The following is a 19,482-nucleotide window of genomic DNA, read 5'->3' as shown; positions in this document are numbered from 1 at the left end:
TTTGCTTGCCTTAGCCTCCCAATGTGATGGGATTACAGGAGTGAGCCACCGCGCCTGGCCTCTAGATGGGACTTTGAAGCTCAACAGGAAACAGACATTTCAGGCAAAAATTTTGAATTTAAATGTGAATAATAGTTTTTTAATGATATAAAATTTGCCAGAATTTTATTTAAATTAAGAGAAAGAGCTTGATTATTTCTGGAAATTAAAAACAAATAATTTAACAAATAAGAATATTTCCATATAGTGTAGACTTCTTGATGTGGTACAAAAGTTAAGATTAAGAATGAGGTAAGATTGTTCTATGTAGATGCTCCATCCTTTACAAACTGCTGATTCCAGGCAAGTCACTTAAACTCTCAGAGACTTTTCTTCTGTTTAAATAAAGAATGCTGTTTGAATTTCCTACATTCCATGCTCACTCTGAGATTGAAGCATTATGATTTATACACAGAAACCTCTAAACTCTGAGCATGAAACTAAAATTTGGGCATGAGGCATGCTAATTGCTAATGTGGCATCACTTCTTCTAGAGCTTTTTAGTAGATAGAGCTAATAAATATTATGTGTATAGACCCATTTCTGTATCTATGTATTTTAAAATAAAAATAGATTCACAAATTAATATCTACATCTCTAATCTAGCAATGCAAGGTTAATTTTAGCCATCTCCCCTTGCTGATTATAACTTGTTTCTCTAGCAATGTGAAACCAATCTCCCAATATCTATAATTTATTTACTTATGCATTCCACCCTAATATACATGCAAAGTACTTTCATAATTGCTAACCTGCACTCCTTTGAAAAAAATCAACTAAAACACAATGTCTATGTATAGTTCTTTTTATAGTTAGCCTCATCCTTTGCAGATTTTATCCTTTCAAAATACTGTTTTCCAAAATATAGGCTAGATCCTTTGACTGCATCACCTTCGGTAAGCTTATATATTACATTTGTAAGATGATTAGGTTCACTTATCACTGTTTCCACCCCATTTTGGGATATTGCATCCTATTTGTTTTCTTTCTTCTTTTTTTTTTTAATGTGCATGCTGCAGAATTTACTCATTGTGTTGTACAGTTCTATGGGTTTTGATGAGCACAGTAATTTTTCCAGCACCACGGACAGTTCCATCGCCTTTAAAATTTCCTCATGTAATCAATGATTTTGTAGTCAGCCCTCTTATAACTCCAACTCAATATATCTCTAACTTGGGCAACCATTGATCTGCTTCCCATCTCTATGTTTTGGCTTTTTCAGAATTTAAGATATATTGAATTATGTATCTTAAATATGCAGTCATTTGGGCCTCCCTTTTTTCACTTAGCAAGATGCACTAAAACGTTCATCCATGATATGCATAAATCAATAATTCTCTTTTAAAAATATTTGAGTAGTATTCCCTTTCATAGATTTACCACAGTCTGTTCATTCATTTACCAGCTGAAGACAACATATTAGTTATTTCCACATTTTGGCAATTGAAATCAAAGTTTCTGTAAATATTCCCATATTTTTTTGTGTGTCAAAAATGTTTTTCAGTTTACCTGGGTAAATACTTAGGAGTGGGACCACTGGATCACATATTAAGTAAGCATTTAACTTCATAGGAAACTTGCACTTTTCCAAAGTGACTGTACCATTTTGAATTGCCAACAGTAATGAAAGTAATGAATGAGAGTCTCTGTGGCTCTGCATGCTTATGATTATTTGATACTGTTAGATTTTTAATTCATTTATCCATTTTTAACAGGTATGTTCTGGCACCTTATTGTGGTTTTCATTTGTATCTCCTTAGTGAACATCTCCTCATATTCTTATTAGTCATCCATACATCTTCTTTGGTAAAGCTCAGATATTTTACCAGGAAAATTAGATTTACTTTCTTATTAAGTTTTAAGAGTTTTTTATGTATTATGGATACAAATCTTTTATCAGATACATGATTTACAAGTCTGATGCCTATATTTTCATTCTTTTAAGTATGTGTTTGATGGAACAATTTTTTTAAATGTTAGATTTTTTTTTCTATTGATTTACTCATTGTAATGAGGAGGGCTGTGATCAGCAAATTACTTTAGTTACAACAAAGCAAGTACACGGAAGCAAATAAAAAGCCCCCAAATTCCAACATGTATATAGCTTAGAAGTACACATTTGGTATATTTCCTTCTCTATAATTTCTCATAAACATGGGGTTCTGTAAAACTCCATTTTAAGTAGTAAGTTTAGGGTTAGACTTTTTCTGTCATTGAAATTTTAAAGTCATATGCTCCTTTGATGTGGTCTGAAGTTGGCCTTCAAAATTCATTAGGTAGCAGAACCGAAGCATTATATCAGTGGCCCCCTGGAGCAGAGTTTCCAGTATGGAAGCTACCAGCCACATGAGACAGCTAAGCACTTGAAATACAGCTAGTGTCGTTGAGGAGATGATTATCAATTTAAATTTAAAAACTGACACTTGATTTAGTTATTGGAACACTTTTAAATATTTGTAGGATAATCTGGGTTTGTGAATCTACTTTTTCAACTGTAAATTTTATGAAGTCTAAGTATAGATCAAGTATATTCAACAAAACTTTAGTATCTGAATTGAGATGTGCTATAAGTACACACTGGATTTCAAGGACTTAGTGTGAAAAAAGAATGCAAATTGTCTCATTCTTTTCTTTACATTAGTCATATGTTAAAATAACTATATTTGGAATGTACAGGGCTAAATAAATAAAATATATCATTAAGACTCATTTCACCTGCTTCTTTTTACTTTTTAAAAAATGTGGCCATGAGAAAAATTTAAATAACATATACAGTTCACATTATAGTTTTATTAGATAGCACTGCTATAAAATATGTATTAAATCATATTTTGTGTCACAATGCACTCAGAGTTCTGAAACAGGGATGTTAATAACCTATCCACCACCACCTCCAATTCCCTGACAGCTTTATATACTCAGACAGGAGTTTCAGCAAAACAAGGGCTGGAGAGATTAGAGAGTAAGGCCTGAGAAGGGATTCTCGGTCTGACAGTATTAGATGTTGTTAAGGAACAGCATCTCCTGACAGCCTAAACATGCCTTAAGTTGTAGGGACACTACTGATTCATGATGGGCTCCTGTCCATAGCTTGCTTTCATCCAAGGAAAAGAGATTGGGTTGTTTTATTTCTCTCTCATTGACATGAGTAACACTTATTGCTTTGCAGTATTTCTTAACTCAAAAACAAAGCACGGTATCCCAGAATTCTACCTCCTTCCTTATTTTTTAATCATGTGAAATGAACAGTAAGAGGTTCACATCTGTGCAAAGACTACTTTTCTTTTTTTAATTTAACTTATTAAATAAATTACATATATATGAATATATATAGTAAATATATTCTTATATTCATATATAAGAATGATTTATTGGTATAGGCATTATTTACCCCAAATTAAAACCCATTTTCAAAAATAACTAATATAAAAAGAAATTGACCTAAATTCAAAATTAGCTTGCAAATTATATTGAGAACATAAAATTTTCCATGTCTAATTTTTTTTACTTTTTTCTAGAAAACAAAAGAGTATAGAAATTTTAAGATTATTAACTGTAAGATTTATTTTAAAATATGATTAGACATGATGGATATATTATCCTACCTACCAAGACAGAAAATTATTTTAAACTTTAACTTTGATAGACTGTTAAAACTAAGTTTATAAAAGATCTCCTCATAAAAGCTAACCTTCTGAAATTATTCTGTAACTTGGATGAGTTTTAGTTCAAAATTTTCTGAAACAATATAAGTCATCTATAAGTTCTAATTGAACACATTTCTCCCACAATCAAGCTAGATTGAGAAAGTAAATATATACTTACAATATAGAGAACATATCATGGGAAGCACATAGACAGTTGTTATACTACTTCACTGTATTATCAAATCCTTGAGTTATTACATTCTAAACCTGATGGGAAAGAGAAATAAAGAAGTATGTTAGTTAAATGCACTGGATGTGCTCTATATATAGCTAGATAACCAAAAGAAATCTAAAAGAAATAATGCATGCTAAAAACATAAATCTTTCTTTGCTGATATTTATTTGTGATTTCCGTAATTTTTTTTTTTTTTTTTTTTTGAGATGGAGTCTCGCTTTGTGGCCCAGGCTGGAGTGCAGTGGCACGATCTCGGCTCACTGCAAGCACCACCTCCCTGGTTCATGCCATTCTCTGGCCTCAGCCTCCAGAGTAGCTGGGACTACAGGCGCCCGCCACCACGCCCGGCTAATTTTTTTTTGTATTTTTAGTAGAGGCGGGGTTTCACCGTGTTAGCCAGGATGGTCTCAATCTCCTGACCTTGTGATCCACCCGCCTCGGCCTCCCAAAGTGCTGGGATTACAGGCGTGAGCCACCACGCCCGGCCCGATTTCTGTTAAATTTTAAAAAAATGTTATTGATGGCCAGGCGCAATGGCTCATGCCTGTAATCCCAGCATTTTGGGAGGCCGAGACAGGTGAATCACTTGAGGTCAGGAGTTCAAGACTAGCCTGGCCAACATGGTGAAACCCCGTCTCTACTAAAAATACAAAAGTTAGCTGGGTGTGGTAGCAGGCACCTGTAATCCCAGCTACTGGGGAGGCTGAGGCAGGAGAATCACTTGAACCTTGGAAATGGAAGTTGCAATGAGCCGAGATCACACCACTGCACTCCAGCCTCAGTGACAGAGCAAGACTCTGTCTCAAAAAAAAATGTTATTGAATAGCTTAAATGGTTACAATATATAATGAGGGAAATATCACTAAAAAGAATGAATGCTCTAGGTTATAGTTGAAACTCTACGAAAGTGAGTATAAGATATCTTGATAATTAAATATATTTAAAGTTTCCCATTTACAGAATAAATTGTGCCCATGTCACAAAAAACAAAAAAAGTTGCTAAATCATCTGGATGTATACAACTATCTGAATGCTTAGAAAAGTAAAGATCAAATAATTCGATGATTTGCCTAAACATCTGTCATTTTAATGGTGATGTGTGTCAGCTAGCATACATGATTAGTATAAACAGAGGTAAATGCTATTATTTGGATGTTTTGCCCAGTCAAGAACAAATATCTTTAAACTATGGAATAACTTAAAGTATTATACAGGGCAGATTCAGTTTTCTCTTTAAGACAATACCACCGGAAGTATGTTATATAAGCTTATCCCCATCAAAAAAATGCATTTTTGCTATAGGACAGACCCAAGGGGCTTCTTACACTTAGCACTAACCAAAAATACTTGTTAAGCATCTTGTTCTCATTACGTACACCCATGCACACACGCTTATGCACACACACAAACACATTATGTATGATTTTATGTCCCTCAAACACTTGCATTTTTTTTCTTTCCTGAAGCAGTAGATTTTAGAACAAAATTCAATCTGATTTCTTTGTGGATTTCCACATAGCCTTGGACTATGCTTAAAAGAAAAATAATTTGATTTTCCACTGAATTTAGTACCTTTTCCCCCTTATACTTTGATATTGGATTCAAACACATTTAAAGATAATACAAATATGAAGAAATGGATCTGTCTTGTCTTTAAAAAGTCAAATATCACCTAATTGTTCTTTTTTTCAAATGCATAAGACATTGTAAATGAAGAAATTTGTCTATATTTTGTAATATTTGTTTAGTGTTTTTGTGGGTGTGTGTGATTGTCATATAATTATGAAAGCATTATTGTAAGGTAGGTTTTAGTTTTCTCATTTTAAAAGGTTCTGATAACTTAGACAACTGGTACATATTAAGAAGCTGGAGAAGGTATTGTAGCTGTGGGTCAAATCCAAACCTAACTTCAAAGTGTCTCCTCTTTCTTATTACAATCTTCACTTGCACATGGCTTCCGGATGTTGTTTGTAAGACTATTCTGCTTAACTATCTACTTTCAATACTATTAGAAGTCTCAATTAGAAAAAATAATAAAATGCTTTATAGAGTAAATTAATTTCTTTGTTGAAACTGTGTATAGCTGTCTTCGGATTGTTAAATGAGTAAAACCACAAACACAGTATTGCATATAAAGTATGCAGTGTATTGGTTGTAATTCTGCACATAGAAGATCAAAATAATCACTAAATAAAAACTAGAGAAGAGGCATAGACATCCATATAAATTGGCTCCCAAACATCTGTCATATATACATATATATATTACTATTTGCTGTCACAACATTTGCTTTCATTGTACCAGTGTTTTCTTGTTTTTGTTTTTACCATCCAACATCTGATTCGGTGCTTTCAAAAAGACCTCGGCTGAGAAGTCAGAAAAATCAAGGATTTAGAATTATTTCTAGAATGACAGCAAATAATGAGGGCCAGGAAGTGGCCTGAGTTCTTTTATCTATTTGGTAACTCAGATTTGTGTGTGTGTGTGTGTGTGTGTGTGTGTGTGTGTGTTTCCCAAATCATGGTTATAATTTAATGGCTCAGCATGCTGAATAAATCACACTTAAGTAATTGAGCTACTCTTTTGATTACTTTTGTTGATAATGATTTATTTGAACTTAGTTTTTATTATCTCCATCTCCCTTTTTCTATTATGTATGGGGAGAAAATCATTTTCTCCATTCCCTATATTTGTGTCCAAGCCAGTCAAATAATGATAATACATTTTTCTCTTTTGCTTTTCTACATGTCTTTCTTCCTACAACGGTAAGGCATCTGCCTGCCATGGGGTAGAGGCGGGAAAGTGACAGTCAATTTCTGTTATTTAAAGCATTATTTTAATGTATAGTTTAACATCAGTCTAGAAAGCCCTTCAGTTTCTTCTTCCATATCAAGACCAGGCTTGATGGGTTAGTTTATTATATGGATGTTTTGCCAAGACCCAGATGCTTAGTAACTTAAAGATGAAACATTAAGATGATTCACTAAGTGTTTTTACTTTTCATCTCGATGTTTGCCAACAAACATAAATGACTGGGTTTGCATGGAATTTTGTATAAAGGAGTTTCAAATCATGTAGAAAGAACAGGCCAAGCACACAGTCACTCATGCCTGTAATCCCAGTACTTTGGGAGGCCCAGGCAGGAGGACCTCTTAAGGGCAGGAGTTCGAGACCAGTTTGGCTAACATAATTAGACCCTGTTTCTACAAAAAAAAAAAAAAAAAAAAAAAAAAAGGCACATTTGTGCATACCTGTAGTCCCAGCTTCTCAGGAAGCTGATGTGGGAAGATTGCTTGAGCCCAGGAGTTTGAGGTTATAGATGATCATGCCACTGCACTCCAGCCTTGGCAACAGAATGAGACCCTTAAAAAATGCACAATAGGAAGAAAGCCTTCGGGCATTCTTTTGAGAAATGCCAGAACATGTGGAGAGAAAGAGCTCAGTGGTAGAGAAAAGTGGCTGCCACAGCTCTTGTTTTTCCTTCCCAGCTTCTCGAGGCCAATCCTCTAGGGGATGTATCTTTTGAAATTCTTAATTAAGTTGAGGGGATGCTCAGGGTTTTTTCTTTCAAGTTTTGGAGGACATTCCTGTGCTGAGTAATCCCAAGCTAACATGCGGATCTCAAGTAGCAGTCAAGGAGGCCCTGTGGCATGACAGACTCACTTTGCAATCCTAAGTTTCCTTTAGCTATCATGCAATATGGATAATAAGTTGAGGGGGATAAATGGGCCTTCTATGAGCAAAATGGCTCAGCCAAAAAGGTTTATGAGGCTCGCAGCTTTAACCAGGTGTCAGAAGAGAAAAGTAGTAGAGACTGAGGAATCTTAGCACCAAGATCAAGGGCAGGCTGAATTAGCAAGGCCATTAGAAGAGACAGAGCTGAGAAAGAACTGACTGAGAGGTGCCAGCACCTGAGTGGGACTGGAAAGGCCCACTGAAGAGAAGCAGCCAGAAAAGGAAGGTTTCATGAAGGAGGACATGTTTGAGTTGAAGACAATGACAGCCTTATATTCAAGATCTAGCATTACAAGGAGAGTAGACACAAAGTGCAAAGGCCCACAACAGTAACAAGCACTGCATGTTCAAACAAAAAAGCAAAACACCCCAGTATACCTGTAGCTATAGTTCCCCTCACACCCATAGTGTTCTGGGTGTGAGTGGAAGAGTAAGACAGTCAGGCAGCAGCAGGTCTTGATGGGCCTCAAAGGCCATTGTAAAGAGTTAGACTTTATAGTACAATGGATACAAGAGGGTTTTGGCTTGGAACTAGCATGATCTGAATACAATTTTAAATGATCACTTCAACTGTCCTGTTGACAATAGAGGGGCAAACCTGGAAGCAGTAGCCAGTTCAAAGGCTATTACTGTCCTTGAATTGAGAGACAATGGTGGTTGTTAGGTTTGGTGGAAATAAGTGTTTGGATTTGGAATACATTTGATATATTTGAATAAAGTATTAAATCCAATTTATTAGTATGGTCATTTCACAAACACAAATGCATCATTGAGTCATCATTTTTGAATCATTGTTGAGTAATTTTTTTGTAGAGAAGGATCAGTTTAAATAATAAAATATAGACCTTTATGCAAGATACTTTAGTAAATTTGGGTAAAAATTCACCAAAGATGAAAAATATGGAGACACACTAGTTTTATATAATTGTTTTCAGTTGCTGTGGAATTAAAGATAGTGCAAATGATTAAGAAAAACACTATACAATCTATAAATATAAAAGAACAAAGAAATGGCCAAATGGAGCATTATTTATTTAAAAACAAGCTTCAGAGAACTCTGAAAGGTGTTGTTAGAAACACCTCAGATACATTGAAAACTGAATTCCATTAACAGAAGCAAGCTTCTTAATTCAGCTGACCAGATGAGATTAAAGGAAATAGAATTTTGAAAAATAATGACAAGTACTATGTGCTGTTTATGATAATAAGTGAGCATTGCTGGCAAAAGAGGTCATGGAGCCAAATCCTGTGGCTATACTTTAAGTAGAATTTTATGAAATCAAAATTTTATGACTGGGTCTTTAAGCTTTTTTTAATTCAACATACGTTTTCTAAATGTCTTCTATGTAACAGAGAGTTGCTAGGGGTTATGGCCATAAGGGTTCCTAACACTCTCTCTCTGCCCTTGAAATCTTCACAATCTAGAAGTGGAAGGGGAAAAAGAGAAATGAACTGTGTGTGTACAAATGAACTGTGTGTGTGTGTCTGGCTTCGGGTACAATGTAGTGGCATTCTATTTTACAACGTGGAAGCTTAATGGAAAATAGGTTATGCAAAGTGAATACTGAATAACGACAAGGCACTGCAGCATGAGCAAAGATAAGCATAACAAAGATAATATCATTTTGGGACTAATATCATATTGGCCTCTGTGGAACAGAGTGGTAGAGAGTGTAATGGAAGACATGCACAAGGCAGTGAAGGTGAGCTGGAGAGCCCCTGGGTCATGCTGAGAGCTTGATTCTCATTAACGCTAATAATAATAACACCTAGTGATAAAAGAGTGTTCACTATATACAGGCACAATTTTAAGGGTCCTATACATATATGTTCTCGTTCAGTCCTGTCAACGAGCTTATGAAGTAGTACTATTCCAGTTTTAGAGATGAGAAATGTGATGCACAGAAAGGTTAAGCAATTTGTCCAAGGTCATTCAGCTTGTAAGTGGTACAGCTGGACTGGAACCCAGACAGATTGATTCCAGAGTCCCATTCTTGGTGTGATATGTCTGCCTCTTGCATACAACATGGGATGATTTGGCTCTAAAGAATTCGTTTTTCATAAATGTACATGGAAAAGAAAATTTTCTCCCTCACAGTCCAAAAAATGTTGGTTGGCTCTTTACATTAGGTAGAAATATGAATAAGAATCCTAGACTGAAAAGAACAAAGCCAAGTGAGAATGAATGAGAAGAAGGGAGGGAAATAATGAACATTTCTTAAGCATTGTATTGTGGAACAAATTCTGGGCTAGACGATTTAAAGGTCATCTCCCCAGGTCCATATCTTTGCAATATCTGACCAAAAAAAAAAAGTGGCCATGAGAGACGTGCATGATTTGTACTTACTTCTACAGCTCTTGTTTACTTTCATTATCTGAAATCTTTCAAGGGTTGTGCTTTCTTATTCCTTCTCTCTCACTTAGCTCACTTGAATGATCTGTCTTGACTCTACAGTTAAAGTGAATAGGATGTAGATCCTCATGCGTTGAATAGGTTTGGATGTTCTGTAGAAGGCTAGCCTTGAATGATACAGTCTGTTCTACATGCTGAGTTGCTGCAGGCGACAGAATTAGTAAGGCTTAGGACCATTGACAAACATCAATGTCCTAAGAACTTAAAATACACTTATGCTTGGAATACAGATTAGTAATTGTTATAATAGATGTTTGACATAGATTTGTCCAAATTTATGCATATATTTTATCAATAGAAATATTTTCAACATGTATTTAGGGGAAGAGAAAGCTGCTTTGTTCTTTTAAAACTTGCACACTTCAGGACAAATTCTTGAGCTTCTTCCCCTGAGCTTTAAGCAGTACTAGAAACCTCATTGTACATTCTTCCTAAAACATCCATTTTATTCAAAGATTGGAGAAAATGAAATTTATTCTAAAATAGAGAGACAGTATATCATAAATAAAATGCAGAATGCACATATATTTTTAAAGACTTATTTAGTCAAAACATTTATGGAATCCCTATTATGATAGGTGCTGTTGTGGTTGTTGGGGCTAAAGCTGTTGTTCCTACACATTTATGATTGTCTTATGCTAGGTGGTATGAAAATAAAATATGCAAGTTTTAAGACATGTATGAATAATTTTTTATGGAATACAGTGGATGCATATTTTGCCTTCAGATGCTGGAGAAAATAAATCATGAATGTTTTCATTTGGACCAGAGGTTAGCAAAGCTATGCACTAGAGATCCATATGGTAAACATTTTAGGCATTGCAGGCCAGGAGGCAAATTCAAAGATGTCCCATAGGTACCCATATATTATACAATTTATGTTGCATTTGCTCCACTCTGCTTTTGTAATATGAAGGCAGACATACATAAAGTGCTATAATTTACCAAATTCTGGTTTAAACCAAAATGAATTTTTTTATTTTTTAATTTCACTGAGACATATGTCTGGAAAATGGTTTGATACTATGTGTCTTTCAATCAAATCAATCAAGTTTAAGCACTCCATCTCTTCATTTCTCTAGCTCTAAGGGGGTCTTGGAATAATTAAGCTGATGAATGATAAGCCCTGACTTTTCTTGTAACAGGCCTGGGAGAGACAGACCAGTCAGTAGCCTGGGAGCTTCTGATGGATAGAATAAGGTTTGGGCTAAGTTCTGGGTGCTGCTCCCAAAGACTGCAATGCACTTATACTTATTCAGATGGTGTTTTAATTCCTCATCTTACGTGTTAAAATCCTCCCAGGAAGAAGGATCTGAAGATAGGAGATAAGAGGTAAAGTCAGATAAAGATTGTATAACAGTCACACCCACCGAGAAGGACATGCCTTTTGGAATTGGGATTGGGAAAGTAGGCCAGGGACAGACAGTTAGTGACACTTCATACCACTTTATTAATTTTTTGTCTATGGCAATAACAAGAAAAAAATTGAATACTTCCTTTTAAAAGCACATGCTTTTAAGAGCGTTAAATGAGGTCAAGATAAGATAAAGCAGGGTTTTGATATGCTGTTGCTCTTCTCCCAACAACCCTCCCTCCCCATTCTTCTGACAAAAATAGAGGAAGCATTAAGAAGATGAAGGAAGGAAGGAAGGAAGGAAGGAAGGAAGGGTTGATTGATTGTGATGATTTATCTTGGGCTCGTTCTCATTGACATAGCTCCATACATGCTGCCTGCTATCTTCAGTCAGGCTCCCACAACTCCAGAACTCTAGGGGTGGTAAGAGGCAGTTCAGGCTTCCTCTCTTTCCTGACCCCTGGATGACTTCTTCTACAAGAAGTTGACATTCATTGAACAGGTAATCCCAGTGTACTACAAAGCCTAGAGATCACTGATGTTAGAAAGGTTAGGATACACTGGTTTGTTCTCCTTAGCACTGGGTTCTTAAAATTTAATAGGCATAAGAATCATCTAATGGCTTATTAGAAACAGATATTTATGAAGTATATTTCCAGAGATGCTGATAATAGGTATGGGTAAGATCCTGAATTTCCATATCTTACAATTTTCCTAATTTTTAGAGGAATTTGTTGCAGATGTTTGGGGATCATGCTGTGAAAAATAACAGATCAGCTCCAGAGTGTTCAAAACAACTGAATAAAAAAACTATAGAAACTTATTATTATTTAAATAACTATTAAAACTTTTCTTGAGTATAAACTAACTGCATGAAAAATAATTCTATCACTATAAATTTTAATTAGAAAACTTAAGACACAGCTTTTCATTTAGACAAAAGGCTCTTGGGAAATCAATAATCAAATGATAAAATTTAGCAGAGTATGTATTTTGTAATCAACAAAGAAGACATACTATTCCTAGCAAAAATATTAAATGGCTATTTTATGCCATGGCAATTTAATTTAGAATAATATGATTTTTATTTGTAAAGGTGTGCTTACACTGATGAGGGATTTTTAAAAATCAGAATTTCTTGTTAAATTCTCCTCAAACAATGAATGTTCTGGGAAAGAAAAAGAGTCCGCTCCAATTTTAACTGCAATTTCTATATTACATACAATAGTTTGAGCTATGTGTTAATACTACATGGTTTACAAATAAACTGAGTTATTAAAAATGAAATACATTATATTGTTCAAAACATAGGGCAATTTACCACAAAGTAGTACTCTGACTCACTGCATACAAAGAAATGTATTTTGTTTTAAAACAGATTTATCTCCTTTTGAATCATTTTAAAACTTGAATTTCAGGATTTTAATAGCCTAAAGAAAAGTACCACATTCTTCTGAACTTATTCCTTAGAGGCGTGAGCATTCCACCACTATGAATAAATCTGACTCTAAGTAAGCACGGAAGAACCCAGATTGCCTGATATGAAGCCTCGAGATGACTCTTTATCTTTGTTCTTCTAATACACACTTAGAATATATTTTGGAAAAAATAAAATCTGTACCTGCCAAAAAATCTGTACCTGTCTTCTATTTTGTGTAGAAAACTACACAAAATAATTTACACTTGTGTGGCCAGGCGCGGTGGCTCATGCCTGTAATTCCAGCACTTTGGGAGGCTGAGGTGGGTAGATCACGAGGTCAGGAATTCAAGATCAGCATGGGCAAGATGCTGATCTTGCCATCTCTACTAAAAATGCAAAAAATGTGCCAGGCGTGGTGGCGGGCACCTGTAATCCCAGCTACTCGGGAGGCTGAGGCAGGAGAATGGCGTGAACCTGGAAGGCGGAGATTGCAGTGAGCTGCGATCACACCACTGCATTCCAGCCTGGGCGACAGAGCATGACTCCATCTCAAACAAACAAATAAAACAAAACAAATAATTTACACTTGGGTAGTTTTCTACTGTCAACATTTTTCATCAATGTCCTTCATATATTTTATATCTATCCTTCATATATGGACCATGTATTGCAAATATGCAGATCTAAATTCATCTTAACTTGGGAAAATTAAAGTATCAAGCCATTTTTCATATAATTTGGTCAAATAATATTAAAATATTTACTCTCAAAGTGAAAACATTACTAAAGAAAAAGGAAATAACATACACAACCTATATTTTCTGCTTAAGTATCCTTTTCATTTTGTAGCTGATCTACTCTGGCAAATGGGTAGAGAAATATAACCTTGGCCTTGAGTTTACTGAAGGTGGAGAGTTGAAAGCTCTGGACAGAAAGCAGGTACTAGGAATGTTCTTACTCTTAACAGTGTGTACATTATTCAGTACATTTGTGTTATAAACTTCTTCTTTAGAAAGGCAGTGTTATTCTGACTTTTATGTAAATTGATTTAATCAGATAATGTGGTTGTCCTTCTAAACACTTAGCTGAGATTAGCCCCCTGTTGTGCACTAAATTATGGCACCCCTAAAAGACATATTGAAGTCTTAACCCCTGGTACCTGCGAGTGGGACCTTACTGGGAAATACATCATTTGCCAATGCAATCAACTTAAGATGGATCCACCAATTAACTTTATTATAGTAATTATTTTACAATGTATATGTATATCAAAATCATGCTGTATATCTTATTTATACAATTTTCATCCATCAAATATACCTCAATAAAGAAAAGATGGAAAGAAAAAGATGAAAATCACACTGGAGAGGGCTAGGCCCTAAATCCAATGACTGGTGATATGAGAGAGCTTTGGAGATACACAGACTCACAGAAAGAAGTCTATTAAAGAAGAAGCAGAGATTGAAGTTAAGCTGCCACAAACCAAGAAACTTGCTAGCAACCACCAGAAGATAGAGGGAGCAAGAAATGATTCTTTCTGGAGAAAGCCTGACACTATGGACACCTTCAGTTTGGACTTCTAGCCTCCAGAATTGTGAAAGAATAAATGTTTGTTTGAAGCCACCCAGTTTGTGGTTATTTATTTGGCAGCCCTAGGAAATTAACACACTCTTCATAGATTTAACTTTAGTTTGGGTAAGAAGAGTGGTTGAGGTAACGGTGGGATGCTGTAATGTTGAGTTATTGAATATAAAGAAGGCAGAATAAGAATTCTGTTCACCTGAGAGATGGAAATTTAGGGCAAAGAGGAAGAAGGAAAGTGTCTAGAAAATACATACATATGCATATACACACACACGTATGTGTGTGTGTGCGTGTATTTGCCCTGACTGAACTTAAAATCATCTTAAATAATGCTGTTGCATGATAATATTGTTGAAATATTCACTGGTCTCCTCCCCTACTCCCCATTCAAGCATTTGAATTCAGCCATTCCTTATTCACTTAGCTGATGTTGAAGTCCTGAAAGTCTATTTCTGACTGCTATTTTCCCATAGCCCAAGACCAAGGAAGTCTGGACCTGCCTACTACTCTCTTGGCTTTGTACAGTCTGCTTTAGTCACTCTAGCCTTCTGTCAGCTCTTCAAATTTCTCTCCTGCTTCCATATGTAATGTCTATTGGCACAGCATGTCACACATTCCAGTGTAGCATGATGCGTGAGAGGAAACTAAGTTTAAACTATTCTCTCTGGTATAATGGGAAGATGTTTTCTTTTCAAATTTGGTATACGGGGTAAAACACGCAATTTCTACATGATATTTGATGTGGGTATCAAACTCAACTACATCTAGAGCTTAAGATTTTTCAACCTGAAAAAGCTGATTAAAAAAAGAAAATTAAGAGACTTGAACTTCAAATCCAATGAATCATATGTGATTATAAGTAAAGTTATAGGCTTAAGGCTGTTTATACATATAACTCTAAGATAAGATGACTGTATTGTAGCAAAATGTGTCTCAAAAGTGAACTCATGTCCCATTTGGGTCAGCTTTGAGAGAAAAAATTTATAACACATCTTAGAGAAGCACCTGACATGAAAATTTTATTGGCCAAAAAAATTCAAGGCAATTACCAATCGAAGGACTCAAATAAAAGGAAAGGGAAGTAAGAATTAGAAAATTATCTCAGTAAAAAAAAAACATAGTTATTATTTTAAATTAATGGCAATAACCTGATAATCTTTTTTTTAAAAACTCAGGTAAATTTAGTGCTGTATTTATATGTAAAATTTCTGATATATTGTTCTTACTTGTCATTGTAATAAAAATGTTTATAATATATGCCTTCTTTTAAATACCTACATCTACATATGAACATTTACATTAGAGCACATAATTTTTAAGAAATAAACAACGATCTCTCAACAACATTGTTACCTACTTCTATATAAAGATGTGATATTAGAAAGTTTTTATCTGCATACAATTGTCATGACAAATCAGGAAAGTTTTATTGTGTTTTATTGAAATACCCACTGATTATTTTTTGAGACTTTACACACATATTTCACATATTTTTAGACACGTGCATACATATCCATATGTGATATCAAATGAAATAAGTAACTGTTAAATATATCTTCATATATAAACATTTTCTAATCATCATAGGATAAAATGATATAAATTCCTGGCGACATTGACCAGGTAGAAAGGGAGAATGTGAGCCTGTGCAGCATAGCAAGACCTTGTCTCTAGTAAAAAAAAATAAAATAAAATAGCTGGGCGTGGTGGTGCATGCCTATCGTTCCAGCTACTGAGGAGGCTGAGGTGGGAGGATAGCTGGAGCCCAAGAGGTCAAAGTTGCAGTGAGCTGTGATTGCACCACTGCACTCCAGCCTGGGCAACAGAATGAAATCTTGTCTCCAGAATTGGAGTATGTAAAAGAATGAAGATTTCCCCGCCTCCTCAAGGAGGAAACTTGTGATCTCCTTAATGAAATAATTGAACATGAGGGTAAAATGTACATTTTTATATTCTTTTATTTATTTTTTAAGATAGTTTCACTCATGTTTGCCCAGGCTGGAGTGCAGTAGTGCCATCTCAGCTCACTGCTACCTTCACCTCCCAGGTTCAAGTGATTCTCCTGCCTCAGCCTCCTGAGTAGCTAGGATTACAGGCACCCCCCTCCGCCCCCTGCAACATACCCGGCTAAGTTTTTGTATTTTTAGTAGAGATGGGGTTTCATAATGTTGGCCAGGCTGGTCTTGAACTCCTGACCTCAGGTGATCCACCCGCCTTGGCCTCCCAAAGGGCTGGGATTACGGGCATGAGCCACCGCACCTGGCCCATTTTTATGTTCTTAATATTTTTTTCCCTAAAACATTATTCTTGAAGATATTTTAGTAAAACAAGACACCCACACAAACATGCCCACACGTATATATTTGCATGAACTGAAAAAGATTACTTAGACATTTTAAATTTAGAATTCTTTGCAGAATTAAGAACACTTAGGTTAAAAATATTAAGTAGTAATTACATAATCAGTTATGAAGTATCTAGTTTTGTTTAATAATTCACACTTGATTACACACATATGCGATAGTACTAAGTAGAAATCCTGATGCCATCTTTAATCCTGATGCCTCCTAAACTTCCATTTTCATTCAAACACTAAGTCCTAATTCTAACTTTTAATGTATCTTTACCTTCCTTTTAATCCATTGTCACAGCCAAGAGTGTCTTCACATACATTAGGAAAACTACAGATTTTATACCTGTGTGTTGTCACAAATGATAACTTTCTTTTTTTTCATATTTTACATCTTTATTTTTATTTATTGATGTTCTTATGCCACAAATTATTGTGAGCCCATTTATCAAAATCTCACAACACAAAAGGAAAAAACAGTTGGAGTTAGAGTGACCATAAAATAAGAGATTAAATAAAGGACACCAACACCAAGAATGAGGAACTGCTCATCTTCCAAACGGAAAAGCGCCCAGACAGCAAGCCCTTGGCGGCAACGCAGTGCAGTGAAGGTTTGATGGAGATGTTTAGGAAGCCTCACAAATGATAACTTTCTAAAACATAGACACTCAGGTTTAACTCAACCCATTCCAAAGGTCAAACTGTTCAGTAATACCTCACTACTTGACAACTTAACATGGAAAAGAAAGGCGGTTCTTCAAATTCTAACCCGCGTCTTTACTTCTTGGCTTATCTATCATCACTCCTCACCATAACTCAGTCATACAGCCCTGTTCTCCATTTCCCATAATTGTTAATTTCTTTAGCTATTTCCAGAGTTCTTGTCCATATTTTGGCTTTCGCTTAATATCTCCATTAAAACTTGTGAAATTCTGCTAATCATCTAAGACAAAAGTAAATCTTTCTCACTTTATAAACTTTCATCTTTAAATCCTCTGAACTCCCATAGATAATTTCATATTGACATCAAAGTATTTCCTTTACTTTACCTTGTACTATAATGAATGAATTCTCAAATTTCTGTTTTCTCATTAGATTGTCAGTTTTTTGAGGACATTGACTGTTTTATTTATGTTGTACCTTTGGAGCCTAGAACAGCATTTTAAATATTATATGTCTGTGTGGGTGTGTGTGTGTGTTAAATTCAAAGTAATAATTCCTTTGAGGACACTTTTCGATAATTTTAAGAAATGGTGTGAAATGAGAATCATGGTCAACCTTTAGTATGACCATTGCTATTGCAAATGTTCCTTCTGATTTCCCTTGGGTATGTTATTTTCCATGTAAATCTTAATGAATGCCCGTTTGGTATTGGATCACAAATAAATCGAATCAATTCTCACCCAATGTTAGCATTTGCAAAATGAACTAATAAGTACAAGAGGATTCATTGCCATTCCATTGACCTTTTTGTTGCAGACTGCATAAAAATCTCAAGGGCTAGCTTAAAGTTCAATTAATAAAGATTGCACATAATGTACAAGGTTATTTTGTTGTCCATACATTGAGTTTTTTAGTCTGTGGTAGAAACTAATTACTCAACCTCTGTGCAGGAACACTGGATATTTTATCGATGAGTGTCTCCTTACAGAAATCTGGGTTTGGAAAAAAATTGATGAGTGTCTGGCCATCAAAAGGCAGGCATAAAATGATGACATTTTATATTCTAAATACACTAATAAATTTATTACTATCAGGCAAGCAGCAGAAAGTCTGAAGTAAATTTTATATATAAGAGTGCATAAATATTCAGGAACACTGTGATTTTGTGGCATTTTATCATTTTCATATAATTTTAAAGGAGACACTCCAGGTACGAGGTCTATGAATGGAAACATTGGCAACTATTTTTCTGAAGTGTTAATGAGATACTGTTTCTGACCTTTTAAAAACAAATACAAAAGGTTACATATAAAGGAGGAAAACAGAAATAATCATAATAGCATGTACAGTTATAGCATAAAAGGAGGAAAACAGAAATAATCATAATAGCATGTACAGTTTTAGCTTAAGAAGGATAAAAATGTCTTTCTGTTATAAAATCAAATCACACATTCCATATGTGCATAAAGTTAAAATAGTAAGAATGTTGTAAGTGAGGCACAAAGAAATGAAATGGCTCCTCTGTTCTCCCAAATTGTTGTGATTCATCTTTAGTGATTTGCTTCCTAGAATAAGTCTAGAGAAAATTGTGAACTTTATACAGATTTTCACATCCTAAGGTAAAATATGAGAGTCCTATTATTTACTCATTTGTTTGACAAATATTTATTAACTATTACACACAAGGTTCTGATAATACAGAGATAAAGGAGGCACAGATTAATTCTTCAAGGACTTCACAGTACTTGAGAAGACAGATGCAAAAGAAAATTAGGGTACGTTGTGGTAAAGACTATGACAGAGACATGCACAAAATTTTATGAGAGCACAAAGGAGGTGTATACAACAGTATCTCAGGGAAAAGTTACAGTAACAGACTGTACCATGCCTCATCTAAATCCCCTGGATTTCAACAGCACATCTGAAATTTCCTAAGATTTCCTTGTGGATAGGATGACTAACTGTGGGTTGAATAGTTAAGCAGTTTGTTGAATCTGTAGGTGATAGATCTTTCCTACCAAACAGTATTGATTAATGGCTCA

The 19,482-nt window shown here is 35.0% G+C and overlaps 1 protein-coding gene across 1 annotated transcript in view; it reads right to left on the bottom strand.

The window, feature by feature from the left end:
- FUT9 (fucosyltransferase 9) overlaps positions 1 to 19,482 on the bottom strand; it is a 189,994-nt gene that overhangs the window by 87,908 nt on the left and 82,604 nt on the right. The window contains exon 2 of the mRNA XM_054490846.2: positions 3,865 to 3,953. The gene's annotated coding sequence lies outside the window, so the exon portion shown is untranslated. The remainder of the gene's footprint in view (positions 1 to 3,864; positions 3,954 to 19,482) is intronic.

This window comes from Pongo pygmaeus, chromosome 5 (assembly GCF_028885625.2).
Source record: "Pongo pygmaeus isolate AG05252 chromosome 5, NHGRI_mPonPyg2-v2.0_pri, whole genome shotgun sequence".
NCBI lineage: Eukaryota > Metazoa > Chordata > Mammalia > Primates > Hominidae > Pongo > Pongo pygmaeus.
Note: the sequence above shows the minus strand (reverse complement) of the source record. Positions and strands in the feature narration are given on the sequence as shown.